Below are 23317 nucleotides of genomic sequence, written 5' to 3' on the forward strand. Positions count from 1 at the left end.
AAGGCTGATGAAGGGCTGGGACAAGTTGGGGCAGACGCCCTGTTGTACAGGCAAGTATACAGGGGAAGCCTGCAGCGTGGGGGACGCAGTTTCAGAAACTCAGACTCATGAGCAGAGGCCAGATGGTGTCCTGACCACAGTCCTGGTAGATGTGGGGGTTCTGACCTAGCTCTCGCCCTGGGCAGGAATGGCAGAAGTAACACCAAGCCCACTGGGGAAGCTGGGGGTTTCTAACTACTAAGTGGGTTATCTTTGATAATGACAGTAGTTAACATTCTTAAGTGAAGGTTTACTTCTTCCGGTTGAATTATCCCAGTTTATCTTCAAAACAACCCTTGAAGCAGGTACTACTATTACACACATTTTACTGAGGTAGACACTGAGATTCTATGAGTTGCTCACTCCTCATATTACTAGTCTTAACTGTTAGAGCTGGACTCTCAACCTAAGTAATCCGATCCCAAATCCTTTGTTTTTGAACATAACTGCCTCCCTTATATAGATTGCATATGTTGAGAAATATGAAGCCATATACAGATGGATGTAGCTGTTACAAATTAATCAATTTTTAGCTATTAGCTGTATTAGCTATTTAATCTACTTTTAGCCATAGTCTGCCAAAGTCTTCTTCAAATCTACTAGTATGATGTGCTCCTGAATCTGAAAACTAGGCTGTTCACTTTGCCCATAAACCTCAATCCTGCATTAGCGCTCCTGTCTCACCTTCAGCCCCAAACTTATTTGCATCTGATCATTTCTCTTAGCTGCATTCCTTTCTCTGTTCTCTTCTCCCAAAGGTTTTTGCCTGTTATTTGAATCATTTATTCCAGTCTCTCCATATGGAACATTAATGTAATAAAGATTCTTATCTTCACTAAAAACACAACTTTTGAAAATAGCTCTTATAATTAAATTGAATTATATTTAATAAAAGTAATTTTTCCTGGGCAGGGAAAGGATACAGCTCAGTGGTAGATTGTGTGCTTAGCCTGCAGGGGGTCTTGGGTTCAATCCCCAGTACCACCATTAAACAGACAAACAAACAAAGAAACCTATTTACCTCCCCCTCTAAAAATAAAAAATAAATAAAACAAAATAAAAACTTAAAAATAAAAATAAAATAAAATAATTTTCCCATCTGAGTTAATTATAGATTTTTTATATTTTAGAAGTGTTCATTAAAATTAATTTTTAAAAACAATATAGAATTTCATTTCTGAATTTCAAGTCTGGAAAAAAGGAAGACAATCCATCTGTTCTAAGCATTTCATACACTACTGTAATAGTTTCTATAGTAAACTTTAAAATTTCAGCTACTACTGCCTTACAACAGCATTTTAACCTGGTGGTATTAATGATGTTTCCCATTTTACTTTAATTATTAGAGTCTCTGCTCTAATAATTGTAAATTTCCAGGTAAAATTACCTTTTTAAAAATTTCTAATAGAGTCTTTAAAAATTGAAGTATAATTGATTTACAATGTTTCAGGTATACAGCAAAGTGATTCAGTTACATTATGTATTTTCTTTTTTAGATTCATTTGTAGTATAGGTTATTATAAGATATTAAATATATTTCCCTGTTCTATACAGTAGGTCCTTGTTTATTTTACATACAGTAGTATGTATCCATTAACTCCAAATTACCAATTTATCCCTTCCCCTATCTTTCCCTTTTAGTAACCATAAGTTTATTTTCTGTCTGTGAGTCTATCTCTATTTTGTAAATAAGTTCATTTGTACTATTTTTTTAGATTGCACATGTAAGTGATATCACGTGATATTTGCTTTTGTCTGACTTACTTCACTTAGTATGATAATCTCTAGGTTCATCTATGTTGCTGCAAATGGCATTATTTCATTTTTTATTAAGGTTAAGTAATAATCCATAATACACACACACACACACACACACACACACACAAACACATATTCTTTATCCTTTCATCTGCCCATGGACATTTAGGTTGGTGCCATGTTTTGGCTATTGTAAATAGTCTCGCTATGAACATTAGGGTGCATGTGTCATTTCAAGTTAAAGTTCTCTCCTGATATATGCCCAGGAGTGGGATTGCTGGATCATATGGTAATTTTATTTTTAGTATTTTAAGGAACCTCCATACTGCTCTTCATAGTGGCTGCACCAATTTACACTCCCATCAAAGGTGTAGGAGGCTTCCCTTTTCTCCACACCTTCTCCAGCATTTATTATTTGTAGACTTTTTGATGGTGGTCATTCTGGCTGGTGTGAGGTGCTACCTCACTGGTTTTGGTTTGCACTTCTCTGATAATTAGCAAGGTGGAGCATGTTTTCATGTGTCTGTTGGCCATCTGTGTGTCTCCTTTGGAGAAATGTCTATTTAGATCTTCTGCCCATGTTGGACTGTAACTTTCTTTTTTGGTAGTCTGGTTTTGGTATCAGGGTGATGGTGGCTTCACAGAATGAGTTTGGGAGTGCTCTCTCCTCTTCATTCTTTTGGAAGAATTTGAGAAGTCTTGGTGTAAGTTCTCCTTTGTATAATTGATAGAATGCCAAGTGAAGCCTGGATATTTATTTGCAGAAAGTTTTTTTATTTTGTTTCATTATTTATTTATTTATTTATTTATTTATTTATTTATTTATTTAGTACTGATTCTATTTCACTTCTAGTAATCAGTCTGTTCAAATAATCTGTTCCTTCTTCATTTAGTTTTGGTGGACTGTACGTTTCTGAAAACATGGGTTGACTGATTTGTTGCCATATGGTTGTTCATCGTAATCTCTTGGGGTTTTTTATATTTCTGTGGTGTTGGTTTTAATTTTTCCTCTTTCATTTCTTACCTTGTTTATTTGTGTCCTATTTCCTTCTTGGTAAGCATGGCCAGAGATTTGTCAATTTTGTTTACTCTTCAAAAATCCAGCTCTTGGTTTGACTGATATTTTTCTATTTTTAAAATCTCTATGTTACTTGTTTTCTCCCTGATCTTTACTGTTTCTTTCCTTCTGCTAACTTTGGGTTTTGTTTGTGCTTCTTTTTCTAATTTTTTTAGGTGGTAGGTGAGTTTGTGATTGTCCTTGTTTTTTGAGAAAGGCCTGTATCGCTATGAACTTCCCTCTTACGACTGCTTTTACTGCATCCTATAGATTTTGTGTGATTGTGTTTTCATTGTCATTTGTCTCAAGATATTTTTTAATTTTCTCTTTGATTTCATCATTGACCCATTGGTTTTTTAGTAGCATGTTGTTTGGTCTCCATGTAGTTATTTTTTTCTCATTTGTTTTTCTGTGGTTGATTTCTAGTTTCATGCCATTGTGGTCAGAAAAGATGCTTGAAATAATTTCTGTCCTCTTGAATTTGGTCTATTTTAGAGAACGTTACATGTGCACTTGAAAAAAAATGTGTATTCTGCTGCTTTTAGATGAAATGCTTTATAAATATTAATTTAGTCCACTTGGTCTAATGCGTAATTTAAGGCCTGTGTTTCCTTATTGATTTTCTGTCTGGATGACCTGTCCATTGATGTAAGTGGTGTGTTAAAGTCCCCTGCTATTATTGTGTTACTGTCTATTTCTCCTTTTATATCTATTAAGATTTGCTTTAAATGTTGAGGTGCTCCTATGTTGGGTATGTATATATATTTACAATTATTATATTGTCTTGTTGGATTGATCTCTTGATCATTATGCAGTTTCCTTCTTTGTCTCTTGTAATAGTCTTTCTTTTAAAGTATTGCTATTCTGGCTTTGGATTTCCATTTGCATGGAATAGCTTTTTTCATCCTCTCACTTCGTGTCTGTATGTGTCTCTACATCTGAAGTGTGTCTCTTGTAGGCAGCATATATATGGGTCTTGTATTTGTTGGTTGGAACATTTGGTCTGTTTACATTTAGGTAGTTATTGATACGTATTTTCTTATTGCCATTTTGCTAATCGTTCTGGATTTGTTTTTCTAGGGCTTTCCCCCTCTTTCTTCTTTTGTTCCCTTCTCTTGTGATTTAATGACTATCATTAGTGTAGTATTTGGATTCCTTTTATTTTGGTCTGTACATCTATAATAGAGTTTTGGTTTGTGGTTGCCATGTGGTTTTTGTGTAACAGTCTGTATATAAACATGATTATTTTAAGTTGCTGATCTCTTAATTTCAAATGCATTTTAAACATTATCTTATTAAACATTTTTAGGAATATAGGAAGACTTTCTGTCAGACACAAATCAGTCTTTGGAAAATTACTTTCAAGAGCTTCCTACTGCTGACTAAGGCATTATAGGAATTCATATCAGGAGGTGGAAGACATCCGAAGAAATCAGGAAACTGCTCTTCATGAGTAAAGGAAAGACATGTTTTTCCCTCTGACAAGGGTTTGGGAGAAGAATAAGAAAGAAAGAAAGAAGAGTTGGAGAGATAGGAGCCAAAAAGAAAGAAAGGAGCTAGAAAGATCAGTAATTTTTTGTGAATCAGTTATTACAAGATAGAAAATATAACAGAAAAAGATACTTTTACATTTCAGCAAATCAAAATGTATACAAATATTAATCCCACAAAACATTGAAAAATTGGAATATTTTCAAATATTTAAAATATCGAAAAATTAAAGTAACTACTACATAAGTATGAAAGAGTGGAATTGGCTAAGGAAATATCTAAATAGAGCAGTATTAACCAGATAAAAATTATAGCTGAAAACTTAATACTGTTAAAAATGATAATATAATTTTTTCACTATTTTTTCTATTTGAAAATTTACGGCTTTCGTTTAAAAGTAAATTAATTATTATAATTTGTAGCCATTTACAAAATAAATTTAACTTTTCCTTAAAATCTAAGAGGGTAAAATGTTAGAAATCCTTGATATGTTTTTGTTTTTTCTTTCCCAAGGCTTTCTATTCTTAATTCTACTCACCATGTTACTCAAAATAGGTACTACTCATTATCCAATTTCAGTATAATTAAAATGCTAGGAGGAAAGTATTATAATAACATATCTTAAGGCATCCAAACCTTGACAGAAACATCACAATGACAAAGTCTTTTCTTTTCCCCACCATAATAGATATGCTAATTTGAGTTAAAATCTGATTTTTTTTAAAACAAAATGAACTAAGGATATTACATGAATTCCCACATAAACAATAACGGTCCTGCCAAGAAAACTGCACTAGCCAGTGCATTATCCTAACTATTGTAATTGGTTGGGGGTAAGGGGTATAATTACCACAACAAATAATGGAGTGAGTTTCAACAGCAGTTCCCTGTTTCATATTTGAATCCTTCCTACTCTGGGTGTTAGAAGTTCTTTATTGTGATACATTCTGTCTCATTACTTAGATTTCAAAATTGTCAGATTCCTCTAAAATCTAACTTTTTTTCCACTTTTTATTCCATACTTATTCCTTGTTACAATAGTAAATGCTTTAACAGCAGCAGCCCAAAAAAGTGTCTCTTATCATAATGTCTGGTGCACTCTGGCAGGAAACATTTTTGAAAAATGATAGAGACTACAGAGGAGAACCTCACATTAGGAAAGGTGAAGCCAAGTGTATTTTCTAAAGAAAATAAGTGAATAAGCAAATTTTGAGATGCAGCAAATACTATTTTTATTTGGTCCAAAGTGCACGTGACCCAGAATAGGTCATTAGGTTTTTTTTTTTTTCAGTTGATCATCAAACTTACAAAACATCAGTGTCAATATCCTTACCTCTATTCTGAAATAATCATGATAGTTTATGCAAGGAGAAAGGGTGTCAGAGGCTCACCCCTAATGTACCATTTTCTTTAAGTTTGTGAAATTCTTCATTTAAATAATTTCCTCAAAGTCTGTGAAATTGAGATACATTCAGGTTAAAGATCATTCTTAAAATGTAAAAGTTCTAGAAAAGCTTAAGTTACATTTATTAGGTGTAGTCATTCATTCTTGTCTCAGATTAAGTTAATAACCTTTTTCAATACCTGACAGATCTTTAGGAGCATCCTTTTCTCTCTTTCCTCCCTTCCCTTCTTTTTTTCCTTTATTTTTTATTTAAGGGTGTAGGGTAGGAGGATGGGGGTGTACAATTGTGAGGTCTGGCAGAAGGACAAAGGATAACTCTGGATAACTAGGGAATAGCATAATGCTTTATTTGCCTGCACTTGTGGGTATAAGTGTCAGAAGTTGGGAGAGGGACATGCAAAGGGAGATGGGAGGACAATGAAGATAAACCCCACCTTTTCTGTTGTTTGGACTAAGATGGGTAACAGCAAAGTATCATCTTTAGCAGACTCCATCGGAGCCAATGGCTTGGTTTTATCTACCACTGATTTTTCTCTCCACAAGAGATTAGGACCAGAAACCTACCTACATCTGCTTCAAATTAGGCATCACACTGAATCTCTTGGTGGCAAAGGTGCCATGGAACAAGGAACACTTGTTCAAGAGAATATCAATAAGTAAAAGTCTGGAATATACTGCTTCTTTTGGAAATGCCTGCCCCATTTATTCCGAAAGGTTGACTCCTTATGTTTCATTCAGCTCTTTGCCTACATATTACCTTCTCAGATCTAGATCTCCCTGTCAAATCTAAATAGATTCCTACCCTCATCCCATAGACCCTGTTACTCTGTTATAGCACATTTGATTTCCTTTACAGTGTTTAATACCATTTGCTCTTACCTACTTGCATATCAAATAATATATTTGTTAACTTGTTTAAGTAAATAATAAGCCTTTATAAGAAGTCTATGCCTTTTTAGGTCTTCAGTGCACAGTATTTATCACTATACCTGTTTCATAGCAGTTACTCAATAAATTTTACTATCAGTGGAATTAGAAAGGGTAGGGAGAAATTTTTAAATATGAATTTAACAAATTCTAAACTTGCTTTAATTTGGCTTTCATGGAGAAATTAGAAGAGAAGCAATGTGCATTTCTGCCTCCAAGTTATTAAAAGTAGGGGAAGAAAAACAATTATTGCATTTATTACATTTCATATACATATTTGATACTTGTTAATATTAAAGCAGTTCCTGGTCTCCCTTTTATTTGTAACCGTCTTGTATATTTCAAATATTTATTTATTATTTACAGTATTTTTAGAAGTATATGTAGCATAAAAGATCGATGGAACACAAGACAGAGTTTTTTCTTAATGCTGAAAATATGTTAGTAAACACTGAGTTGAAGTATTTTTGTAATTGTTTCTTAAACTGTATTTTTTTTACACACACACTTTTTTTAACATATTTGGATAAAAAGAATACTCTTCACTTCCAATAAAGAATTGTGCTTTTTCCCATTTTTCTTAGAACATGTGTCTTCTTGGATTAGCTTTTGTTTTTCCATGGTATAGACACGAATACAAAAAACAGGTCATGTTTAAGTCTGCTATAAGGGAACCAGTTGGCCAAGTGCCATGGAAATAGCAATTGACACTTTACCTCAGTGATGAGGAGACAACCTGAAATGGACGAATGTGAGGAGTTGGAGAAAACATCCTCCAAATAAAGGGTGCCACACCACCGCTGTTCTATAACCTCAGTGTTTGTCAAAAATTGAGCTCAATTTTTTTTTAAGAGAAGCCGGGAAGTATTTTATTTTTAATTTTTTATTAAGGTATCAGATTTTTTAAATGTTTGGGGCCTAATTTAAAAAAACATATGTGGCTGTCATTGCACTGATACCCAATCCAGACAAAGACATCACACAAAAAAATTACAGGCCATTATCACTGATAAGCATAGATGCAAAACTCCTTGACAAAATATTAGCAAACTGAATTCAACAATACATTAAAGGATCAAACATTATGATCACATGGGACTCATGCCAGGGATGCAAGGATGATCCAACATCCACAAAGCAATTAAACTCGTACACCACAGCAACAAAATGGAGGAGAAAAATCATACGAATATTATATATATTTATAGATATAAGAATATTACTCAGTCATAACAAAGAACGAAATCTTGCCGTTTGTGGCAACTTAGATGGACCTAGAGGGTATTATGCTAAGTGAAATAATCAGACAGAGAAAGACAAATACCATGTTATTTCTCTTATACATGGAATTTTACAAAGTAAAACAAATGAACAAACATAAAACAGGAACAGACTCATAGATACAGAGAGCAAACTGCTGGTTGCCAGAGTGGAGAAGGGTGAGAGAATGGGTGAAATAGGTGAGGAAGAGTAAGAGGTACAAACTTCCAGTTATAAAATAAGTCATAGGGATATAATGTACAGCATAGGGAATATAGTCAACAATAATACAGTAACAATGTACGGTTACCAATGGTAACTAGACTCACTGCAGTGGTCATTTGGCAATGTATGAAAACACCAAAACACTATGTTGTGCAATTGAAACCAGTGTAATACTGTAATTCAATTGTACTTCAATAAAGAATATTTGGCTGTCATCTATATTTCAATGAAAAATAAAACATGAAAAATAAAAACAATCTTACTGCTCGCTTAAAAAATAAATATGTAGAAACACTGTGCAGATTGAACAAATATGATTACACCACAAGCAGCCCTCAGATGTCTGTTGCCTCCACCCTAATGAATATTTGTTTCAACTGATAGAACCTTTGATCACTAGCACGTGGGATACTTAAAGGCAGAATGACTATTTAGCTCCTGTCACCTTATGCAACAGGTACTCAATAAATATTGTTGAAGGGACTGACTAAATGAATAAGTCATCCACATTTTGTTATATGGTTCAAAACACAGAGTTTTAAAATTCATATGAAAAGAGAACTTGAAAAGCTTATTTATGTATTTGGTAACCGTAATAGTTTTTTTTTAGTGAAGTATAGTTGATTTACAATATTAAATTAGTTTCAGTTGTACAGAATAGTGACTTGGTATTTTTACAGACTGTAGTTTATCAAATGTTATTACAAACAATGGCCATAGTTCCCTGTACTATATGATATATCCTTGTTGCTTATCTATTTTATCCATAGTAGTTTGTAGCTCTTAATCCCACATCCTTATCTTGTCTGTCCCCCATTCCCTCTCCCCATGGGTAACCACTAGTTTGTTTTCTATATCTGTGAGTCTGTTTCTGTTTTCTTATATATATTCATTTTACTTTTCAGATCACACATATATGATGTCATATGGTTTTTGTCTTTCTCTGACTTGTTTCACTTAGCATAATATTCTTCGAGTCCATCTATGTCACTGCAAATGGCAGTACTGCATTCTTTTTTATGACCAATGTTCCATTGTAAATATATACCATATCTTCTTTATCTATTCCTTGGTTGATGGACATTTGGGTTCCTTCCATATCTTGGTTATTGTAAATGTGATGCTGTGAGCTCCAGGGTATATGTATCTTTTTGAATTAGTGGTTTTGCTTTTTCTGGATATGTACCCAGGAGTGGAATTGCTAAATAATATGATAGTTTAATTTTTAGTTTTTTGAGGAACCTCCATACTGTTTCCCATACTGGCTTCATCAATTTACATTCCCAATAACAGTACAGGAGTTTTCCTTTCTCCATATCCTTGCCAACATTTGTTATTTTTACACTTTTTGATGATAGCCATTCTGTCAGGTGTGAGGTGATATTTGATTGCTGTTTTGATTTGCATTTCTCTAATAATTCACAATGTTGAGCATCTTTTCATGTACCTGTTAGCCATCTAAATGTTTTCTTTGGAAAAGTATCATTTTATTTCTTCTGTCCATTTTTTGATTGAGTTCTTTTATATTGAGTTTTATGAGCTATTTATATATTTGTATTTATATGACCTTGTTGGTCATATCATTTGCAAATATTTTCTCCCATTCCATAGGTTGTCTTTTCATTTTGTTAATGGTTTTCTTTGCTGTGAAAAAGCTTTTAAGTTTAATTAGGTCCCATGTGATCATTTTTAAACTTTTATTTCTTTTGCCGTAGGATACAGATCCAAGAAAAAAACAGCAAACTTGCGTCAAAGACTGTTTTGCCTATGTCCTCTTCTACGAGTTTTATGGTTTAAGGTCTTATATTTAGGGCTTTAATCCACTTTATTTTTGTATATGGTGTAAGGAAATGTTCAAATCTCATTCTTTTACATGTAGCTGCCCAGTCTTCCCAGCACCACTTATTGAATGGACTGTCTTTTCTCCATTGTATATCATTGCCTCTTTTGTCATAGATTAATTGACTGTAGGTCTGTGGGTTCATTTCTGGGCTCTCTAGTCTCTTCCATTGAGCAATGTGTCTGTTTTTGTCCCAGTACCATGCCTTTTTTAAAAGTTCATGCTGTTTTGATTACTGTAGCTTTGTAATGTATTCTGAAGTCTGGGCGGGTGATTACCTCCAGCTTTGTTCTTTTTTCTCAAGATTGCTTTGGCACTTTGAGTTCTTTTGTGGTTATGAATTTTAGGATTATTTGTTCTAGTTTTGTGAAAAGTGCCATTGGTAATTCGATAGGGATCACATTGCATTAAATGTGTAGACTTCTTTGTGTAGCATGCCATTTTAACAGTATTAATTCTTCCAATCCAAGAGTATGAGATAGCTTTCTATTTCTTTGTATCACCTTCAATTTATTCATCAATGTTTAACCGCTTTCAAAGTATAGATTTTCATTTTCTTAGTTAAGTTTATTCACAGGTATTTTATCCTTTTTGATGTGATTTTAAATGGAATTTTTAAAAATTTCTGATAGTTAATTTTAGTATAGAAAAGCAACAGATTTCTGTATATTAATCTTATATCCTGCACCTTTTCTGAATTTGTTTTATATATACACACACACACACACACATATATATATATATATATATATATATATATATATATATATATATATATATATATATATATATATATATATTTTGGTGTAAACTTTAGGGTTTTCTATATAAAGTTCATGCCATCTGCAAATAGTGACAGTTTTACTTCTTCCCTTCCAATTTTAATGGCTTTTATTTCCTTTTCTTGTCTGACTGCTGTGGCCAGGACTTTCAATACTATGTTAAATAGAGTGGCAAGAGTGGGTATCTTTGTCTTATTCCTGATTTGAGAGGAATGGTTCTCAGCTTTTCACCATTGAGTATGATGTTGTCCATGTATCTGTCATAAATAGCCTTTATTATGTTGAAAATATATTCCCTCTATACCCACTTTGATGAGTTTTTATCATGAATCAATGCTGAATTTTGTCAAATGTTTTTTCTGCATCTATTGAGATGATCATGTGTTTTTATCCTTCCTTTTATTAATGTGGTATAGCACAATGATTGATGTGAATACTGAACCATTCTTGCATCCCTGGAATAAATCCCCCTTGATTTGGTGTATGGTCCCTTTATGTATAGTTGGATTTGGTTTGCTAACATTTTGTTGAGAATTTTTGCATCTATATTCATCAAAGATATTGACTTGTAATTTATTTTGCTTCTGATCTTTATTATTTCCTTTCTTCTGCTGACTTTGAGCTTGTTTGTTCTTTTTCTATTTCCTCTAGGTGGTAGGTTAGCTTGTTTGAGATTTTCTTGTTTGTTGATGAAGGCCTGCATCACTGTAATCTTCCTTGTTAGAACTGCTTTTGCTGAATCTCATAGACTTTGGAATGTTCTGTTTCCATTTTCATTGAATCTTAAGGTATTTTCTGATTTCCATTTTGATTTCTTCATTGACCCATTGGTTTCTTTGATAGCATGTTATTTAGTCTCTGCATGTTTTTTCTTTCCCCATTTTTCTGTCTGTAATTGATTTCTAATTTCATACAGCTGTGGTTGGAAAGATGTTTGATATAATTTTATCCTCTTAAATTTGTTGAGACTTGTTTTGTGGCTAGTATGTGATCTATCCTCAAGAACATTCCATATATACTTGAAAAAAAATGTGTATTCTGCTCTTCTTGGATTTGATGTCCTGTAGGTATCTATTAAGCTCAGCTGGCCTATTGTGTCATTTAAGACCACTTGTGCCTTACTGATTTGTTATCTGGAAGATCTGTCTGTTAATGTAGGTGGGGTGTCAAACTCCCCTTCTATTATTCTATTATTTTCAATTTCTCTCCATATGTCTATTAGTATTTGCTTTATATATTTAGGTGCTCCCATATTGGGTGCATATGTATTAATGAGTATAATGTCATCTTGTATTGATTCCTTTGTAATTATTATAATGGCCTCCTTCTTTGTCTTTTGTTATAGTCTTTGTTTTAAAGTCTATTGCTACAGCTGCTTTCTCATCATTTCTATTTGCATGAAGTATCTTTTCTCATCCTCACACTTCCTGTCTCTGTTTCTTTAGTCCTGAAGTGAGACTCTTTTAGGCTCTTATTTTTCACATCTAATCAGCCACCCTATATCTTTTGATTAGAGCATTTAGTACAGTAACTATAACAGTTAATAATCTTGAGCACTTTCTGTGTTCTAGGCACCATGTAAACACTTTATAGGCCTCAATTTATCAAATCATTATGATAATTCTAAGTACTAAGACTATCATTGTTCCCTAACTTGTCAAAAGTGTTAGTAAGTTTCAGAGTTAATGGGGAAGAAATATAAAAAAACTCAATTCTGACTCCATGGCTCATCTTTTAATCATTAAATAATTATTTATGTAAATTTATTGAAGAACAACAAACCCATAATAAGGCTTAAGAAACAGATAGTGTTTGGTTTCAGAAGATGATGCTGGCTTGGGATCAGCTAGGTTACTTAAAGAACAGAGGTATAATGGAATATAAGAATTTGGGGAAATCCAGGGACTTCTGGAGAAGTTATAGTTTGAGAAAGAAAAATAAGGACCCAGAATGAGATGGAAGACTTGCCTTAATGAAAATCAATGAAAAGATGAGTGCTCAGAATCAGGAAAAAAAATCTTCAGAGAAGTTATTTCCAATCCTGTGTACATATTAATCATTGGGGAACATTTTAAAAAATCCACCTGCCTGGTGTCAATAGTTATCTTTTTGGGAAAGAGCCCAGGACATCAGTATCAGAAATAACACTAGTCAAAACTCTTCACATGATTCCAAAGTACAGCTGGACTAAAAACTTCTGCCTTAGATTATCCACAGATACTCAAACTAAACTCCTAGATCCTCCACCAAGGTGCCTCAAGTTTAGGGAAAAGTCGGCAGGATTTCACGCCACTCAGTCTTTCTGGTCTCATTGGCTCCAACTTTATCTGTTTTGTATATTAGAATTTCGTATAAGATTTCATTTGAAACAATAGTCTTACAGTTAAAAATAACTCAAAACAGATAGGTTTTCCTCTTTCAATTTAAAATAGGAAACAGGCATAAAAAGGATAATACAAAGGCTGCCAGAAGACATGTTCACTTTAAGAACATATAGCTGTGGCTTTGATAACAGACCACAGAGATACCCAGACGCCAGGCTAAGGCACTGGACACTGCAATGCTTTATCAGTGCCACCCAAGTTCTCCATAAATGTCCTAATTGGTGATGACATCTGAAATAACTGAAAAAAAGAGCCCACCTCAATTAGTCTTGGGCAAGTGTCTCTAATGGATGGAAACTAATTTGCATGCAGACGCCTATATGAGAATGTGAAAAATACTGTATTTATCTTTCCAGTCTTAGAAAATTTCTTTCAAATCTGGAAAGTTGGAATGGATGCTAAGTACTAATTTCCTATATCCAACACACCAAGTTCCCTCATGTTAGGATTCTTTCCCCATGTCACAAATTTTTTTGTAATAGGCAAAAGAAGAAAATACCATGAAGAAAAATGAAAATAACTTAGCAAAAAGGATTTGGAAATGGGTGAGAAAACAAAAATGAGAGATTTTAAGATATTACAACTGAAAATATTTGAAGAAAGTGAAACAATATAAATTAAGAGGCATTCTAGAAAGTTAACAAGCCAAAAAAGAAAGTTCTGTAAGATGTTTCTTTTCATTTACTGGCATTCTATTATTTTCCTTTGGGTAAAATCTCATCACAGGGACAAAATTTGACCTTTTAACTTTAATTACCAATGAGAGCTGATTTGAGTTTGAGAAATATTGAGGATAAAATATGACAACATTTCTGTAACTGTATAACTCAAAGATGAAAAAAAACCTTAGTTTTTTTTTATCTGCCTCTACTATAGCTAAATGATTATCCAGTCCATGCTTGATTTATTTAAATGTTTACTAAATGATTTCTATATGCTAAGCACTGTATCGGGTTACGAGGACACAAATGTGAAGACAGATCTAGCTAGTCTATACCTCATGGAAGTATATTCAAGTGTAGGAAACAGACAAGAAAAGTAAAAGAAGACAAGTAAAATTAAAAGGAGAAAAATGGGTACTTCTAGTAAAGAAAGAATGAATAAGAATTGAGAATTACTTTAGATAGAGTGGTCAGGGAGTTGATGGCAGATCATTTTTTCAGTGGTGAGAAATCATGGTTTCTAAAGGTATTCCGTTCCTGGGAAAAACAGTGTGGGAGTTCAAGATACCAAAGTCCAGAATGGCTTAAGCAGATTATAACAGAGTGTGTCATGGGGTGAGTGAGACTGGAGATGGCCTTAAGTACATTAAGAAGTATACACTTACTGAAAAACTACTTGAGTTGAAAATCTTAAATTTGGTTCGAATTTTATAAGAACCATTCTTATTGTGTCATAAACTTGAGAGATGCATATTTTTTGTAATACAGGTGAGAACTGACTCAGGCTTGAGCCTAGAGTGGTGCCAGTGGAACTGGAGGGAAGTGGATTGATTTGAGATGTATGTAGAAGGTGGGATTTAATGATTTGCTGCAAGTAAAGTGTAAGGGGAAAAAGTAGTCAAGAATGATACCCAGGTTTTTGATATAAGAAACTGAGAGGACAGTGGTGCCATTTGTTGGTTGATTGGCTGTAGTTTGTTGTATGTCTATTAGACCTCAATAGAAAAAACTGTAAAAAAAATTAAAAAATAAAAAGAAGATGCTATCAGGAGTAATCAGGGTTATGCCAGTGATACAGCAGGTAAAGTGACTGACAGTGCCTTGAGAGGAGATACATACTTGATGACAGGGCACCATTTAGGCAATTGAGTAGGTGAGGCATGTGTGATAAAGTGAAACATACGCATTTTTAATCTGAATGGTAATAAAAATCTGCTTCTGCAAAATTTGAGTATTTTTCCCAAGCCAAGGATGCACCTCGTGAAAAACGTCTGTGACAATAAGAAACAGAAAAAAAAAAGACAAAAATTGCTGAAGAGTGGAACTGTGAGTAGATGGGCTCAGACAAGAATGCAGGAACCAGAGCAAGTGGGTTCTTCTAGAATCTGGAGTAGTGTCATTTACAGGGTTTTTTTTAAAAAAAAACAAAACCCTGTAAATACATAATTTTTTTTAAAAAAGAACAAAATACAAAACAAAAAAATCTGGAGAACAAATTTAGAGGAGAGGATTTTGAGCATGGTAAATCTGAAGGACCTGTGGGGCAATCCAAGTGAAGTCACCCAGGAGGCTGCATGTGTATGTATGACACTGGCACTTGGGAGAAAGGTCCAGCTGGTACATGGATGTAGTAATTAAAGCCACGGGGGTTGAAATTGGCAGGTGTAGAGAATGACGAATGTGCCTAGGACAGAGCCCTAAGGGACCCAGCAAATTTCAGTAAGTGATAAGAGGAGAAGCCAAAACCAAAGGAGAAAAAGCAGGAGAGGGTGTGTGTGTCTTGGAAGCCAATGGAGGAGATAGATAGACAACACTCAATTTAAGAAAAATATGTATGTCAGATGGTGATAACTATGCAGAGACGTTAAACAGGTTAAACAGGGCAATAGGAAAGCTGGGTGGGGAGAGCACACTGCTTTGTTTTTATATGGAGGAACAAGTGCAGGCTTCATTCACCTTTTTTTTTTTTTACTATATCAAAGCAAAATTTATTGTGTAATAGCAGGGAACAATGTTATGCTTCACACCAACAGGAGATTCAGCTGCTGAGTGGAACAGTGTTTAGTAGTTGGTGGGGGAGAAGGTGGGATGGAGAGCACACGTCCTTATTAGCATATGCCCAGATTCCCTTTTTTTAAAGTATAGTCAGTTATAATGTGTCAATTTCTGGTGTACAGCATAATGTTCCAGTCATGCATATATACACACATATTTGTTTTCTTATTTTTTCATTGAATGTTATTACAAGACATTGGATATAGTTTCCTGTGCTATACAGAAGAAAGTTTTTTAATCTGTCTTTATACACAGTGGTTAACATTTGAAAATCTCAAACTCTCAAATTTATCCCTTCCCACCCGATTTCCCCTGGTAACCATAAGATTGTTTACTATGTCTGCAAGTCTGCTTCTGTTTTGCAGATGAATTCATTAGTGTCTTCTTGTTTCTTTTCCCTTTAAAAAAAAGAATTCTACACATGAGTTATATCTTATGGTATTTTTCTTTCTCTTTCTGGCTTACTTCACTTAGCATGATGATCTCCAGGTCCATCCATGTTGTTGCAAATGGCATTATTTTATTTTTTTTATGGCTGAGTAGTATTCCATTGTATAAATATACAACTTTTTTATCCAATCATCTGTTGATGGACATTTAGGTTGTTTCCATGTCTTGGCTATTGTATATAGTGCTGCTATGAACATTGGGGTGTATGCATCTTTTTGAATTAGAGTTCCCTCTGGATACACACCCAGGAGTGGGATTGCTGGATCATATGGTAAGTCTATTTAAAGTTTTTTGAGGAATCTCCATACTGTTCTTCATAATGGCTGCACAAAACCACATTCCCACCAGCATATAGGAGAGTTCCCCTCACATTTGAGTAGAAATGTGTAGAAGGGTTAGTCAAATGTGATGGGAAAATATACAGAAGTAATGTTCTTGAAGAGTAAATGACTTGGAGAAAAATTTTATATACTATTACGAGAAATTCGAAAAGTAATTTCCAGAAAGAAATACCCTGTTCTTAGGACATCTCTGCACGGTGGGATAATGGGTAACACTTACCATATTTTGCTTAAAATTTCTGCAGAAATGTTTTAATTTAAAAAGTGAAATAGCTTTATTTTTCTGTTAACATGAACATGCTAAAGAAAGATAAAGAGGTAAATAAAGAATTATCCAGAAAGCTACCACTCAGATGTAAGTTCTGTTAACATTGCAATATCAGATACTTTTCTACATTTTCCAGAAAGATGGAGAGACAAACGTATACAGAACAAAAAAAAAGTAAACATTACTATATTTGCTGTTAACTGGCATTTTTCCTTTTTACATGTCATAAGTTCCTTTCCCTTATCAGTATAGATATAACTCTTTTTAATGATTACATGTTAATATATTTAACTAAGTCCTTATAACTGGACATAAACATTGTTTCCAATTTTCCAAGTTTTTCATACTTTCTTATTGTTTTTCCAGGATAAATTTCCAGAAATGAAATAGTTGGTTTTAATAAGAACTACTAAGCTACTTTCAAGAAATGTGAATAAGTTACTCACATTGAATGAATGCATTGATCATGTCTTCACTATTGTATTATTTGCTCCATTTCAAACCTCTTGGACCCTATTTTCTTTATGTTTAACAGATGGTTGATGATGGTAATAATTTTTTTTCTTTCTTATCTTACTGAGTTGAGGTTTAAAGATAGTAATACTGTAGAAAGATTTTATAAGTCATAAAGCAGTGTGTCCATTTTAGCAATCACAGCAGGTATATTATGCAAACTGAATATTTGTAGTTCTTATTTAAGAGAAAATGTAGAAGTCCAGTTAAACTTTTCACAAGCCAAAAAGCTCTTAAACTTCCAAGTTGATTTTCATTCAACATTTTATTACTATAAAACATTTAGCATATAATAGCTGAGTAAAAAGACAGTTTGCGACCTAAAGGCTCAGTGTCGGTAAACTAGCCGTTGTGTTAGGCAGCATGTCTCAAAATGTATAGCCTTCCCATATTGCTATAGACTGAATTGTGTCTCCCCAGAATTCAGGTATTGAAGGTCTAACCTCAGTATGGCTGCATTTGGAATAAGGAAGTAATTAAAGTTAAATGAGGTCATAAGGGTAGAACCCTAATCCAACAGGATTTGTGTCCTCATAGGGAGATGCCAGAAAGAACTTTCTCTCTTTCCCACTCCTGCACCTTGCCCTTCCCCAACCCCCCAAATCACGTGAGGAGACGAGAAGGCAGCAGCCTACAAGCCAGGGAGAGCCCTCATTGGAAACAGAATCTGTTGGCATCTTGATCTTGACTTCTCAGTCCAGGACACTGAGAAATGAATTTATGTTGTGTAAGCCACCCAATCTATAGTATTTTGTTATGGGAGCTCACACAGACTAAGAAATATATCATATCTTTTTTATCATTATGATAGACTTTAGGATGAGAGGCTCAAAATTGCCAATTAATTAAAACTGAAGCCCAATTCCCTTCAGCTGTGTATGTAACCCTGCTTTGGTAACTTGTGACCCTTGAAATATATCTTTTTTGGCACATAGATTTATACCATCATTTAGTCTTGTTGAGAGTTCTTTGAAATTAACATTTGGGACAGGTATTCTAGATTTCAAGTTGTTCTGTTTCATACCGGAAACATTCTTTTCTTGTTGTCCCAGAGAGGACAAGACAATGGCTGCTAGTAATCTAGGGTTTCTGCTCAGTGCCAACAGAATGGAATACAGCAGAGTCAGCTGAGTGGTTCACGGTAACCACGTACAAGTCCTTCAGAACCTTTGTAGTGACCCTCAATTCTGTGGGAGTCATCAGAGTTGCACCCTCGCAAAAGAAGCCAGAATTCTTAGGTCTCATTAATGGAAATGTGGCTTCCCAAACTCGAGTTGGAAAAATACTGAACAAGAAACATGGTGAATGAATTAGTCCATATTGTTTATTTTTCTGCATTTGTGTTTGTTTACTAAAATCAGTAATCCCCAAATCAAAACTAATGGCTCTTTCATGCCCATATGCAGAGAAACAAAAAAAACTGGGTCACCTGACACACAATCCTAGATGAAGTGGAACAAGGTAACACCCCATCTTGTCTCAGCTCTCATACTGTAAACAAGTACCTTTTCTGGGATATACTTAGTGTGCTTTTTGCATTTTTGTGCTTTTTATGGGTGATTTTGCTGTTTAAAATGGTCCCTAAGTATTGTGCTATGTTTATTATTAAGTACCTTACAGAGAAAATATGTTAGGTAAGATTCACTCAGGCCATGAGTTATAGTTCTGTTGGCCATGAGTTTGACATTAGTGAATCACCAACAGACATTAAACAAGATACCGTAAAACAAGGTTATGTATTGATCAGTTGGTGATAATAATGTGACCAGAGTCTTGCAGGAACCTAATTCTGTATTTCTCCTAAGGACAATGATACTTGGAGAGACTCTGTAGAACATAATTGCTACCAGTAACAAAAATCAGATACAGATAGGTAGTAGTGAACTACAAAATTAGAATCTATAATGGAACGTGTGCCATTACAGATTTTTTAATAGTTTGCAAACTGTAAGTTTTTTAAAAAATCTAGTACAAAGATAAAAGCTCCTCCTACTTATTATTCAACTGGAAGTATAGAGTTGACTGTAGTGAACTGTTTTCAAGATTTAATTCAATTGGAACTAAAAACCTAAATATTCCATTCCTCTTAAATACCTACCCACCAAATATAACTGTGTCCCTTAGGGTTTAACCACCTTTCCTTTTTTTCTTCTATTTCCTATTATTATTTCCAGGGTGACTTCTGATGACCTCAAATACCACCTTCAAATCAGAAAACTAAAACTGCAATTTCCAATTTTCACACCTCTCCTGGCTCGGGACTTGAATTTCTAAATACCTGTGTGACTTATCCACAAATGTCCCTATCACAAACCATGCTCAACATGTTACAAACAAAACTTATTTTTCCCCTCCATGAGCCATTGTTTTCTGCATATGTACAGTATCTGAAGTAACGAGTTTTCTTCCTTATTACATAAAGTTTATCCTCACCACAATCTTGTAGGTAGGCGCTGCAGGATGGATGAAAGGCAGGATTATACAGATGACATAAATTAGTCCTGAAATCAGATTTGGTTCTGATGCTTACTGCGTGGTCTTAAGCCAATTACATTTTTTTTGAGCCTCACTTTCACGGTAAGTATATACAGCATAGGTTTTATTATTGTGGCTCTTGAAAGTGTGGTAGGTACCCAGTCTGGCAGCACCAACAATCCATGGGGACTTGTGAGAAACACAGAATCTCATTTTTACCCTAAATTTGATGAATCAGTATCTTTATCTTAATATGCTCTTCAGGAAATCGGTTAGCATATATTCAAATTTGAGCAGCACGAGTCTTGCTAACACAAATGTGTTATCACCTTCGGTAGAGTAGATCATTGAAGAATCAAAACAGTCCTGTCTGTAACTTAGTAGAGCTACTGTTCCAATTACTGCCAATGCTCCTATTTATCCCCCTGTTACCAATCAGATAGTTAATTCAGGCCCTTTATAGCTGCTGTAGGTGGATCTTTCATTTTATCCAGAAACCTTGAAATAACGAATTTAAATCTACTCCATGGTTATTTTATTCACTAGAGAAAGGCTCATTCTTTCTTTACCATTTTAAGTTGCACTCCTTCAACATTTTCAAATTTGAATTGTTCAACCTGAAGTTTCCCTTGTGTCTCATCTTTAAAAATTTGCAAGACAGGAGAGAAACAGAAGTAACAGTTTTCATCTGAAATATTTGGAAAATGTGATCAAATCTTTGATTCAACAGGGATGTTGCAATAGCTTACACTTCAGTCACAGAATCTCTCAGATAATACTGCTTAAGCAAACTTGTTTCTAGATTCTATTACTATTTAACATTTTTTAAGCATTATAATGTACAATGTATTGTGTGAATTGAGAACACCTATAGGAGCTTAATAATACATTTTATAATCTAATCCCATGCTGCTTTTAACCTGAGATACCACATTTCTAGCAAGTTCCCAGGCAATGTGAGGCTTTTCTGAGGCCCATACGTTTCAATAAAAAAGACTGTAGAGGAAGAAGTATTATGTAGAGGTCTGAGGAAGGGAGAACAAAAAAGGGGTAGTGGGGGTGGGGAGAGAGGAGGGCAGTTGGTGGTGGTGAGAGAGAGAAATTGGCTTCTCCCTCTTGGAGAGTTAACTGTTAGCTGCTTAGAATACATTATGGTAAAACTCAGTTGGGAAAAATCTGGCACCGAGAAGTTAACTGTGGTGCTAAGAACAGCTTATATTGAAGTAAACCCACTACTTACAATTGGAAGGTAGCAAAATTTAGAAAGTGGTTACTAGGAGCACATTCCACTTTTCATCTAGTGTTTTCATGCCTAGTCCCTTGCCTTTTGTGCATCCACTCCATAACATATAACTCATAATGCCCTTATTGTTGCAGTTTCTAAATTATCAGTATTTGTTATAATTTCCTCGTTGACCCAAAAGTTAGAACACTTGAAATATTCCAAGTATGTTATTTTTCAAGCACTTAAACTTAGTTCCTAGGCTTTTTTGCAACGTGATCATTTATGCTTTCTAGAAATGTATTAAAGTTTTCTCTGTACCCTAATATGAGGTCATTAAGAAATGTTTCAGGATAATTTGAAAAGCACACACACCTCCGAACTATTTAACTACTCCTTAACTATCTCCACTTTTCATTTAATTGATTTTTTAAAGAGCGTAAGTATTGAAGTCACAGTCCAACAATTTTTGCCATGTGTATTCTCTTTAATTGAAGGATTACTTTATTAACACATAAAATGCACCAATTTTAAATGCACCATTTTTAAAACATATATTCATCAGTAAAACTACCACTCACATCAATAGAACATTTTACATATGAATGGCATGTTATTTACCTCATGAAGCCTCTTAAATGTTACAACCTGTACTGTATGTTTTATAAACATTATAGTTTGAGTTGTCTAATAAAAATATTGCTCCCTACTTCTATTTCCATGACTTATGGTTTCCATAATCTTTAAACATTTATCCTTTGTTTTATACAAATGTGAGTATCCAGGGTTAGAGATTGATCTTTGACCCAATTTTAATCTTTTTAATAGAAATATTTAACCAGTTTATGAGTGTGGTAACTACCTGTACCTCTGCCAATCTATTTTATGCTGATTTTAATGCTTCCTTGGTGTTTTTCACTACTTCCTCTCCAATCCAAAAAATCGGAATATATATTCTATTTTTATTTGCAACACATCTCATTGTAACTTATTTACAATGAGCTACTACATGAAGCAGTAGGTATTGATTTCCTATAGGCAAGGCACATGCAAAATAAGGTTTTAATCCACTACCTCCTCAATGAGTGATTTGGAAATTTTCTTTTTACACTACCAGGATTACCATTACAGACAAATTTGCCCCTCTCCCCCAATAACTAAAAATAGGAGAAAAGTCTGAGATCAGCCCGACTTTTGTCCCCCATAAGTAACCTACTTTCTCCCTCTGGATAGTCATAGAATTTTTCTCTTTATCCTTCCAATTTAAAAATATCAGTAGGATGTATCTGGGTGATGCTTTTTTTTTCATTAAATGTTAATGGTACCCTGCGAGCTTTTTCTATTTGTACATCTAGTTCCCTCTTAAACTCTGGAATATTTTCTTCAATTAGTTCCGTAATTGTACATTGAGCTCCCTTTGTTCTGTCTCCTCTGTTTCAGGAATTGCCATTACGTGTAGATTGTTTATCTCCTGGACAGGCCCTCTAGATTTCTCTTCTTTTCCGTACTTATCCTGACTTCTTTTCTCTTTTTTTTTTCCTGCATGCTGCGAAATGTCGTTTTGCGTTAACTTCGGTCATTCGATTCTGTGCCAGATCAGGACTGCACATTTCTGTTATCTCTTGATTCTTTTCAAGCGCCCTGCCAACAGCCTTTATATCACTAAGCACAGGTCCTTAAGCTCCTGTGTTATACGATACTCAATCCTTACTATCTTTTCTGTTTCCACCGCTATATCCGTTTCAAGAAGCAGCATTTTCTCACTTAGCTGTTTTCCTCCGAAACTGCGGTATTACGACCTTGAACATAAAAAAGAGAACTAAATTCCCTACTGCTTGACTGATTCAACATAAAGATTCTCACTGATAGCTATTAACGGTTTTAGCGAAATGTTTTACTTTCCTTTCTTACCTTCCAAATAGCTCTTCTCAGCAATGGGACCTAAAGTGAAGATACAGGATTTTCCCAAGCTCTTAACTAAAGTAACGTCCAAAATGGTTCCCGCTGCGTCATCTCTGCGCGCCTCACGTCGGGCCAATCGCCTGGTGCGTACCTTTATTGCTGATGGGGCCCCGGCGCGCGAGTCCATCGCTATAGGTGCAAACCTCAGCCCGCTAAGCCTCCGCCCCGCGCGCCGCGCCGCTCCGCCCCCACGGCCCCGCC

General features: G+C 34.5%; 1 long non-coding RNA gene across 1 annotated transcript in view; it reads right to left on the bottom strand.

The window, feature by feature from the left end:
* Window positions 1–23155, bottom strand: part of LOC140689224 (uncharacterized) — a 41405-nt gene extending 18250 nt beyond the window's left edge. Inside the window, exon 1 of the long non-coding RNA XR_012064104.1 lies at window positions 23066–23155. This is a non-coding gene — a long non-coding RNA (uncharacterized lncRNA). The remainder of the gene's footprint in view (window positions 1–23065) is intronic.
* Between the last annotated feature and the right edge of the window lie 162 nt (window positions 23156–23317).

Source organism: Vicugna pacos, chromosome 25 (genome assembly GCF_048564905.1).
Source record: "Vicugna pacos chromosome 25, VicPac4, whole genome shotgun sequence".
In the NCBI taxonomy this organism is placed as follows: Eukaryota; Metazoa; Chordata; class Mammalia; order Artiodactyla; family Camelidae; genus Vicugna; species Vicugna pacos.